Genomic DNA, 11,456 nt, shown 5'->3' with positions numbered 1-11,456 from the left:
AATATTATAATGTCAGTGCAGCAATTGAGGCTAGAAATAAAGACTAGGTGTTCATTGCCTATATATGGCTTTGGAGAAACCATGTGCTTTTATGAGAGTCACAAGGACACTGCAGCAGTTAGTGTTCTGGAGGCAGAGCCATAGGAAAATTAATTTTTAGGGAATAGATAGGGGAAAGAGACCCACAATGAAGAAGAAGAAATAACAGTCAGAGTTAGTATGAGAACTCAAAAATAGTAGTTTCCCACAAGTTTGTGGAACAGAGAGTACCACTGAGGATGCAAGGCGGTGGACTCACTGAGGGCTGACCAAAGTCACACAGTAAAGCACAGATAAACTGGTGAAGTAGTGAAGCGGTGAAACAGACTATGCAGGCCCCAGTGGCGGAAAGTGGCAGAGGGGACCGCCATTGTCCCTCTCTAACCCCGCCCCTAAATACAGCATCACAAACCAGAAACCTGGGTGGCCCCACCCTAGTGAACACCTGCTTGTATGTAACAGGCACCAACAGATAAAAACATGGCTCAAGAAGAACTCAGCGCCCCAGAGCCAATAAATCTAAGTGATGAAGAAACAGTCAAACTTTCAGATGCACAGTTCAAAACACTGGTGATCAGGATCCTCAGAGAACTGGTTGATTTTAGTCACAAATTAGAGGAACATATGAAGGCTCAACTAATTGAAATGAATGGAAATGCACAGGAAAGCAATAGCAATGGAAAGGAAACTGGGACTCAAATCAAGGGAGTAGACCAAAAGGAAGGAAAAAATGACCAAACAGAAAAAGATGAAGAAACGAGAATTCAAAAAAATAAGGAAAGGCTTAGGAATGTCCAGGACATCTTTAAACGTTCCAACATCTGAATTATAGAGGTACCAGAAGGGGAAGAGGAACAGTCATGAGTGGAAACCTTATTTGAACAAATAATAAAAGAGAACTTCACCATTCTGGCAAAGGAAATAGACTTCCAGGAAATCCAGGAAGCTCAGAGAGTACCAAAAAAGTTGGACCCAAGAAGGAACACCCCAAGACACATCATCATTACATCAGCCAAGATTAAAATGAAAGAGAGAATCCTAGAAGCAGCAAGAGCTAAGGGGACAGTGACCTACAAAGGAGTTCCCATCAGACTGTCAGAAGATTTCTCAAAAGAGACTTTATAGGCAAGAAGGGGCTGGAAAGAACTATTCCAAGTCATGAAAACCAAAGACCTGCAACCAAGATTGCTCTATCCAGCAAAGTTTTCATTTAGAATGGAAGGGCAGATAAAGTGCTTCTCAGATAAGATCAAATTCAAGGAGTTCATCATCACCAAGCCCTTATTATATGAGATGTTAAAGGGACTTACCTAAGAAAAAGAAGATAAAAAAGATGAACAGTGAAAGGACAGCAAACTCACAGTTATTAACAACCACACCTAAAACAAAAGCAAACTAAGAGGACAGCTAGATCAGGAGTGAACCATAGAAATGAAGATATCATGGAGGGTTAGCAACAGGGGAGTGGGAAGAGAAGGGGGGAGAAGGTACAGAAAATAAGTAGCATAGACGGTAGGTATAAAATAGATAGGGTGGAGGGCAAGAATAGTGTGGGAAATATAAAATCTAAAGAACTTGAGACACGTGTTCATGAACTAAAGGGGGGGAATGGTGGGGGAGGGGTGATCAGGGTGGAGGGGAATGAAGGGGGGAAATAGAACTGTAATGACATAATCAATAAAATATATTTAAAAAAAGGACAGCCAGGACAACAGAGACTGAATATTTTGTTGTATCTAGCAACATGGAAGTTCTATAAAATAAGTAATAGTGTTATTTTTGCTTTAAAAATGAGGGAACTTATGACAAAACAGAGGTAATTTACCAAACATAATGCTTATATTAAGCATTGAATCAGAATTCAAACCCAAGTCTGAAAGCCTGCAAAGCATAAGTCTTTTTATCTCTGTATATTCAACACTTGAACATAGTCACTGTTCAATATGTTGAATGGATGCATGAGCAAATAGGGACATACAGGTGATTTTGATAGTTTCATTTTTCTCTGGAGCTATATATTGAGTACATGTAGGAAATAAAAGATTTACAAGTAACAACTATTTTCTTTGCTTGTGTGACAGGCATATTGGAATCCATTAGTGTTTTGTGAAATATCATGTGCTGCAAATCAAAGTAATTTCTGGAAGGTATGTATTACTCTGTACTGGTTATTTACAACCTTTTCAGAATTATAATGACCTATTGTTTTTCAGCACTACTAAAACACATAAAATGTTATTATTAAATGAATCAAAATAATCTGTTTTCATCTATCTTTAAGAACTTTTTGTCACTTTATTTCATATACTGAAAAGATATTGAGTCCATTTAATTATCACTGTGACTGATATGCCCCAAGTCCACACTACCATTATTTCTTGCCTAGACTACTATAATAGCCACTCAATCTATCTTTCTGCACCAACTACTGTTTCCCTTGTAATTCATCCTTCATACTGCAGAACAATAATATTGCTGCCTGGAATGTTCTCCTCTCCCCCTCATCCAGTTAACCCCTGCACATACTTCCTCTTTGAGCCCAAATGTCACTTCCTTAAGAAAGCATTCTTGATTTACCAGATCTTTTCTATGCTTTTATTGCACCTTGTAATTTCCTGTTTTATTTTTAGGTAGTCATAAATGCATATGCAGTTATAAGAAATAATACAGAGTTTATGCGCACCTTTTGCTAAGTTTCTCCCAGTTGTAACATGTTGCAAAAATATAGTATGATAACAAAGGCAGAATATTGATATTGCTACAACTAAGGTAGAAAATATTTCAATCACTGCAAGGATCATTCTTAATGTTCTTTTATAGCCCCTCCCATGTGCCGTCTATCCTCACCATCTCTCTAACACCTGCCAATGTCTCCATGTATATAAATTTGTCCTTTCAAAAATGTTATCATAAATAGAATTTTAAAATATCTAATCTTGTGGGATTTTCTTTTACTCAGTATAATTCCCTAGAGCACAGGTCGAAAACACTAAGCCTGCAGGCTTAACCTGGACTTCCATCTTGTTTTATCTGACTCGGCACCTTATTTCTACCTGGCAGCAGCACCTAACTCTAGCTTAACTGTTAAGGAATAGTTACATTTATACAGTCCTAAAGTTACATTTGGCCTTTTTAGGCAACTGCAAGGCTGATGTGGTCCCCAGTGAAAATGAGTTTGACACCCCTGCCCTAGAAATTCATCTAAGCTGTTCTATGTATCAAAGTTTGTTTTTTCTTATTGCTGAGTACTAATATAGCTTCATAGAATTTTATGCAATATTTGTAAATATTAATTTGTATTTTTGCTTAATTAATAGCTGTTTCTCTAATTTGACTGTATACTCTATTACAGCAGGCATAATTTTTCTTAGAGTCCCCTTGCATCTCCTAACCAGAGTAAGTTATTAAATTACTGATTATTATATTATTAAATCAGATGAGTATCTGTAAGAGGAATATTATTGGCAGAAGAGAGAACAAGTGTTGAGTCTTCTAAGAATGAATAAGCAAGAACTAGAGCTGAATGAATGAGAAGGAAAGTATTAGTCAATGAAGTGAAGGAAGTAATGAAGAATTCATTCTACATTATCCAAGGAAATAGCCATTGGCTGCGTCTGGTTATTGAGCTCTTGAAACATTAATAGATCAAACTTAAATGTGATGCTAGTATAAAATATACAACTGAGTTTGATATTTAGTGTGAAAAAGAGAATGTGAAATAATAATAATTTATATTGGTTACATTATCGTCATAATATTTGTATATACTGAGTGGACTTTATTAAAATAAATTTTTCCATTTATTTTAAATGTAGTTATTAGAAAATATAAAACTATATAAGTTGCTTACATTAACTTTCTATTGGAGAGCACTGAAATACATCATGTAGATCCTAGTATGTGATTTTAATGCTTTTGTCTTTTACTCTGAGACAGAACCATTGGAGAGTGTTGATCAAAGGATTCAATTATCTAATTTTCACTTAAAATATTACCTGGTCTGCTTTTTTCACAATAGATTTTGTAAGTGCAAGGATGGAAGCAGAGGGACCAGATTTGTAGATATTATGCTAATTCATATGAAAAATGATGATGGATTAGGTCAGTTTAGCAGTGGTGAATCTGATAGAATGTGGTCAGAACCTGGATTTATTTTGAAGATAGAACCAATAGGATTTTACAATGGATTGAATGGATTCAATGATGTGAATGATGTAGAAAAAGAAAAAGTTAAAAATGACTCCAAAGTTTCTGGCTTGAACAACCGGAAGGGTCAACTTACCATTAATGGGCACTACAAAAACTGCAGCTGAAATAAATTTGGAGAAGGAGATCAAAAGTTTAAGTTTGTACATATTGAATGTGAGATAATAATTATACATTGAAATGAAGATATTGAATAGGCAATTGGATAGAAAAGTCTGGATTTAAAGAAAAAGACTGAGGCTGAAAATAACACTTGGGAGTCATCAGAATATAGATAGTATTTAAAGTCTTTTGAAACTGGATGTTATCACCAGAAAATTTAATTTAGATATAGCAAAGAAAGATTTAAGGAATGAGCCTTGAAATCCTCCAACTTTATGAATTCAGGGAAGAAAGAAAACCGGCAAAGAGACTGTTCCTTCTTCAAATGCATTTTGCTGTTAAAAATTTGTTTTTCTTATTAATCTTAATTTTCTGAAATCAGAAGACATTCCCTTTGCAGTAATTGAAGCACAAGTTCTTCTTCTCTTTAATCCCTCTGGTTTTCAAAGATACCCAGCCTTTGGTCATATACTTCCATGCCCTGAAATGACCAGTGACTAATCTGCAAATATGACAAATTAATTTAAGTGGATAACAATGATTTGTTCACTTAGATTGGTCACCAAATCGGGAAAGCACACTGACCTTTTAAATGAGAACTTCAAATGTTTCAGTTCAAGGATGTGGATATGGAAGATTATTTATAGGCTTATGAAGTAAAACATTTTGTGTGCTGGTCCAATCATATGAAATAGGTGACTAATAACAGCATGATGTAGTGAATAAAGCACTGCACCAAGGAGTCAGGAACCCCAAATTCTATTCCTAGCTTTACCATTCATCAGCTGTCTCCATGGCTCTCCAAATATTGTCTAAATAGACTACCAGTTTCTGTTAAAGGTTTTACTGTTTAAAAGTAATGACAGGAGATCCAAGATGGTGGAAGAGTGAGTGTAGAACACACTAACCTCCTAGTACCAATCTGGAATTATAACTAAACTATAGAGAAGTCATCCAGAGTAAACAACTAAACAATAGTGGGAGAGAAACCTTATAACCATGAACAGAAAAAAGAAACAGCTTGACAAAAATGTGACTGATATGGAGTGCAGAGTAGACATGAGGGGACTGGCTGGGCTCCTATGGGTGGCTGCTGAAGTGCTGGAGGAATATTTTAGCAGCCAGGGAGATCAGCCTGAGAAGCGTGGGGTTTAAACCACAAGCTGGGCTTCTCTGCCTATAGGACCAGGGCCCAACAAGTACCCAGATACTATCCAGCTGTCAAAATGGCAGGTTTCTTTCTGCCAAATATAGAAAGCTGGAGACACAGAGAGCTTATTAAAGGTCCAATGCATAAATTTTCATTTGTAGCTATTTACCCTGGACTCCTGCAAAGGGGAGCCAGAGTGCACTAGAGACCCCTGAGTAGAGACTAGGGTTAGTGGCTTTGGGAGAGAACTGATAGCAGCTGCCAGGATTCTGGTACTGAGTCATCCCCCATACTGCAAAAGCCATCTTGCTCAGGCAGCCCACCCTTTCCAAGTGACATCAGCCTAAGGAGAAGCAATAGCCCCACCCTCAAGAATTACTCTGCTCCACCTTGTGGTGCATAAGTCTGACTGCTAATTACAGAGTGACTAGGATAACAGGTGAAGGAGACAGCCACAGATGGTGGATCAGTGGTAGTTTCAATCAGGCTGCATAAAGCCAGACTAGGACACCATGTGACATCACCAAAGGAAATGCAGGAAGAAAAAAACCAGCTTACCTGCACAACAGCATACAACACATGGTGGATAGAGTGACTCTCAGTCAGCCAGCCAGAGGAAAGGGCCTACCAAAAAATGACCCAGCATTAATCAAAACCTAATTACATCCAGATATCCAACATAAATGGCATAAAGGGCATTCCAAGAGCATCAAGTTCAGGAGATCAAGAAGAGTGCACCACTGAGTCTCCTTGGTACAGAGGAGTCTATGATAGATTACCTACCATAGAAGTTCACACCACAAAAGCAGGGAGTCAAAACAGTTCAATCTAAGATTCGGAAACAAACAAGAAGAGTCTCCACTAAAATGGGAGGCAAAGAAACAACCCCCAATGATAAGGAGAGGAGGAATCTGCAGATAGAGTGCTAAATGAAATAGAGGAAAGTAAACTATCAGACACTGAATTCAAAATAATGATTATAAGAAAGGTCAATAAGCTCAGTGAGAACTCCATAGAACTAAAGGGGAGGTACAAGGAACTTACTCTGAACTACATCAACATGAAAAAGGACATAGAAACTATTACTAAGAGCCAGGAGGAAATAAAGAATACAATGTCTGAATTAAAGAGCAGAAGAGAAGGAATTAAAAGCAGACAAGATGAAGTAGGGGATTGAATCAAAGAGGTGGAGGACAAGGTAGAAATAAATTCCCAGGCATCACAACAAAATATTTTTAAAAAGAAACAAAAAGAATAAAGATGGTTTAAGGGAACTGCAGGACAACATAAAGTATAATAATATACATATCATAGGAATACCAGAAGAAGAAAAAGAGGAGCAACGCATAGAAAACCTGTTTGAAAAAGTAATGACAGAAGACTTCTCTAACTTGATGAGAGAAAAAGTCATGCAACTCCAGGAAGCACAGAAGGACACAATCAAGATGAATCCAGTGAGGCCTACTCCAAGACACATCATAATAAAAATGGCAAAATTTAAACACAAAGAGACAATATTAAAGGCAGCAAGGGATAAACACACAAGTAACATACAAGGGAGCTCTGTTAAGGTTATCAGCTGATTACTCAACAGAAACACTACAAACCAGATGGGAATGGTGAGAAATATTCCAAGTAATGAAAAGCAAAGGCCTGGAACTGAGACAATCCAGCAAGGCTCTCAATTAAAATAGAAGGTAAAATAAAGAGCTTCCCAGACAAAAAAAAAAAGGCTAAAAGAACACATTTCCACCAAAAGAGCATTGCGGAAATGCTAAAGGGACTACTTTAAGAAGATAAAGAATCACAGAAAGAGAGAGAGAGAGAACAAGAACAAAGGAAAAAATGACAATAAATAACTACCTATCAATAATAACCTTAAATGTGAATGTATTAAATGCTTCAATCAAAGGACACAAAGTAGCAGAATGGGTAAGACAATGTGGCCCACATATATACTGTCTATAAGAGACCACCTCATAACAAAAGATCTACACAGACTGAAAGTGAAGGGAAGGAAAAAATATTCTAAGCAAATAGACCTGAAAAAATGCTGGGGAAGTGATGGTTATATCAAACAAAATAGATGACAAAACAAAGGCCATAAAAAGAGACAAAGGAGGACACTATATCATATTTAACAGAAAAATCCATCAAACCCTTGTAATCATATATGCATCCAACATAGGAGCACCAAAATATATAATGAAAATCTTGGAGGACTTCAAGAAAGATATCAAGAGCAAAACACTGATAATAGGGGATTTTAACATCCCACTGTCAACAATGGATAGATCTTCCAAGCAAAGAATCAACATAGATATTGTGGCACTGATCAACACTCTGGGTCAAAAAGCCTTAATGAATATATACATAACCTCTCACACAAAGAAGCAAAGTAGGCATTCTTTTCAAATGCACATGGAAATTGTTTACATATAGACCACATGATAGGTCACAAAACAAGCCTCAACAAACTCAAGAAAATTTAAATTATATCAGGCATCTTCCTGGATCACAATGGCTTGAAACTAGAAACCAACTTCAAGCAAAAAACTCAAAAACATCTAATTCATGGAGACTGAATAACATGCTATAAATTAATGAATGGGTTAACAATGAAATCAAGGAAGAAATCAAAACGTTTCTGGAAACAAATGAAAATCAATGCACAACCACCCAATTCCTATGGGACACAATGAAGGCAGTCTTTTTTTTTATCAATACTAAACCCATATTTTATTCTTCAATTTTTTTAAATTTTAATTAATTTTATTTAGTTATTTTTCAAATACGGGTTTTTGTCTATTTCTCCCATCCCAGCCTCCCCCGCCCCTTGCTCCCCACCTCCCTCCCATTTTCACCCCCCTTAGTTCTCCTCCCTGTATCCTTCCTATTTGTTTCTCCAAATCCCTCCCCCTTTTTCCCCTTAACTTCCCTTCCTATTCCCCTCTGGTCACTGTCCCCTTGTTCTCTATTTCAGTGTCTTTGTTTTGTTTTGTTTTGTTTTTCTGCTTGCTTGTTTGTTTTGTTATTTAGCTTCCTGTTAAAGGTGAGATCATATGGTATTTGTCTTTCAGCACCTGGCCTATTTCACTCAGCATAATGCTTTCCAGTTCCATCCATGTTGTTGCAAAAGGTAGTAGCTCCTTCTTTCTCTCTGCTGCATAGAATTCCATTGTGTATATGTACCACAATTTTTTGATCCATTCATTTACTGATGGGCACCTAGGTTGCTTCCAACTCTTGGCTATTGTAAATTGTGCTGCTATGAACATTGTGGTGCATAGGTTCTTTGATATTGATGTTTTAGGATTCTTAGGATATAATCCTAGCAGTGGAATTGCTGGGTCAAAAGGCAGGTCTATTTTTATTTTTCTGAGAAAATTCCATACTGTTTTCCATAATGGTTGTACCAGTCTGCAAAAAAATATGGAATGCTTCACGAATTTGCGTGTCATCTTTGCGCAGGGGCCATGCTAATCTTCTCTGTATCTTTCCAATTTTAGTATATGTGCTGCCGAAGTGAGCACTGAAGGCAGTCTTGAGACAGAAGTTCATAGCAACACAGGACTATCTAAAAAAGAAAAAAATTAAATAAATGACTTAACCCTAAATCCACAAAAACTAAGGGAACAACAACAAACAAGGCCCAGAGTAAGTAGAAGGAAGGAAATAATCAACATCAGAGCATAATTAAAGAATAGAAACTAAAAGAACAATTCAAGGGTCAATAAACCAGGAGCTTGTTCTTGGAAAAGATAAACATAATCAACAAACCTTTAACCAGGCTCTCTACAGGAAAAGAAAGAGAAGACCCAAATAAATAAAATCAGAAATGAAAGAAAAGAAATTACCATCAACAGCACAGGAATGCAAAGGATTATAGGGAGTTACTATGAACAAACACATGCCAAGATATTTGACAACCTGGTTAAAATGGACAAATTTCTAAAAACACATAACCATCCAACACTGAATCAAGACAAATCAGAAAGCTTTACTAGAACAATAACAGTTAGTGACATTGAAACTGTAATCCAAAAATTCCTGGCACACAAAAACCCTGGACAGGACAGTGTCACAGGTAAATTCTACAAAATATTTAGGGAAGAACTAACTTGTATCCTTCTCAAACTATTTGAAAAAATTCAAGAGAGAAGATTCCCAAATGTTTTTTATGAGGCCAATATTATCCTAATTCCAAAACCAGATAAAGACATAATGAAGAGAATATTAAAGGCTAATATCTCTGATGAATATAGATTCTAAAATCCTCAATAAAATATTGGCAAACCTCATCCAGCAATATATGAAAAAGATCATATACCATGATCAAGTGGGATTAATCCTAAGGATGCAAGGATGGTATAATATTCACAAATTAACAAATGTAATATGCCACATAAACAAAATGAAACACAAAAGTTACATGATCATATCAATGGATTCTGAAAAAGCATTTGACAAAGCACAGCACACATGTATGGTAAAAATGCTCTGTACAGTAGGAACAGAGGGAGCATATATCAACATAATAAAGGCCATATACAAAAATCTTATAGCCAACATCATACTCAACAGGCAAAAAATAAAGCTTTCCTCTAAGTTCAGAAACAAGACAAGGATGTTTACTTTCACCACTTTTATTCAACAGAGTACTGGAAGTTCTAACCACAGCAGTCAAACAAGGAAAAGAAATAAAAGGCATCTAAGTTGGAAAGGAGGAAGTAAACCTGTCATTATTTTCACATGATATAGTATACAAATTTTGATAGTATATATTGAAAACCTACAGACCCTACCAAAAAACTATTCAACCTAATAAGTAAATTTGGCAAAATAGTGGGATACAAAGGCAGTATTAAGAAATTGAAGGTATATTTGTACAGCAACAATGAAATATCAGAAACAGAAACTAGAAAAACTCCATTCATTATAAAACAAGAAAAATAAAATACCTAGGAAAACCAAGAAGATTAAAGACCTATACTCAGAAAACTGTGGAACACTGAGGAAAGATATGAAGATACAAACACATGAAAGTATATACCATGATCATGGATTGGAAGAATCAACATCATTAAAATGTCCATACTACCCAAAACAATTTATAGATTCAATGCAATCCCTATTAAAATACAAATGACATATTTCACAGATTCAGGACAAATATTTCAAAAATGTATATGGAAGAAAAAACAACCTTGAATAGCCTCAAAAATCTTGAGAAAGAAGAACAAAGTAGGAAGGATCACAATACCCTATATCAAACTATACTATAAGCCCCAAGTAATCAAAACAGCCTGGCACTGGCATAAGAACAGACACATAAATCAATGGAGCAGAACAGACAGCTCTGAAATACATCCATGTCTCTATGGTCAATGAATATTCAACAAAAGAGGCAGAAACATAAAATGGATTAAAAATAGCCTCTTCAGCAAATGGTGTTGGAAGATCTGGAATGGTACATGCAAAAGAATGAAACTAGACCACCAAATTACACCATACACCAGAATGAGCTAAAAATGGATAAAGGACTTAAATATAAGTCATGACACCATAAAAGTCTAGAGGAAAACATAAGCAGTAAAATTTAAAATATCCCACACAGCAATATTTTCACCAATCATCCCTTAAGGCAAGGGAAATAAAGAGAGAAATAAACAAATGGGACTACACCAAATTAAAAATTTTGCACACCTAAAGAAAACATCATCAGCCCTGCCTGGTGTAGCTCAGTGGATTGAGCATGGGCCTATGAACCAGACAATCTTGGTTCGATTCCCAGTCAGGGCACATACTGGGGTTGCAGGCCGGTTCCCTGCAGGCCAGTTCCCAGCATGGGATGCATGAAAGGCAACTATACATTGATGTTTCTCTCCCTCTCTCCTTCCCTTCCCCTCTAAAGATAAATAAAATCTTTAAAAAAAAGAAAGAAAACATCATCAAAATA

General features: G+C 36.3%; 1 non-coding gene across 1 annotated transcript; it reads right to left on the bottom strand.

The window, feature by feature from the left end:
• Nucleotides 1–8,923: 8,923 nt before the first annotated feature.
• LOC119045885 (U6 spliceosomal RNA) lies at nt 8,924–9,030 on the bottom strand. Its single transcript, XR_005081870.2, has one exon. It is a non-coding gene; the product is annotated as a U6 spliceosomal RNA (small nuclear RNA).
• Between the last annotated feature and the right edge of the window lie 2,426 nt (nt 9,031–11,456).

Source organism: Artibeus jamaicensis, unplaced genomic scaffold (assembly GCF_021234435.1).
Source record: "Artibeus jamaicensis isolate MK-2021 breed Jamaican fruit bat unplaced genomic scaffold, CSHL_Jam_final contig_240, whole genome shotgun sequence".
Taxonomy (NCBI): domain Eukaryota; kingdom Metazoa; phylum Chordata; class Mammalia; order Chiroptera; family Phyllostomidae; genus Artibeus; species Artibeus jamaicensis.
This window is presented reverse-complemented; position numbering and strand designations above follow the sequence as displayed.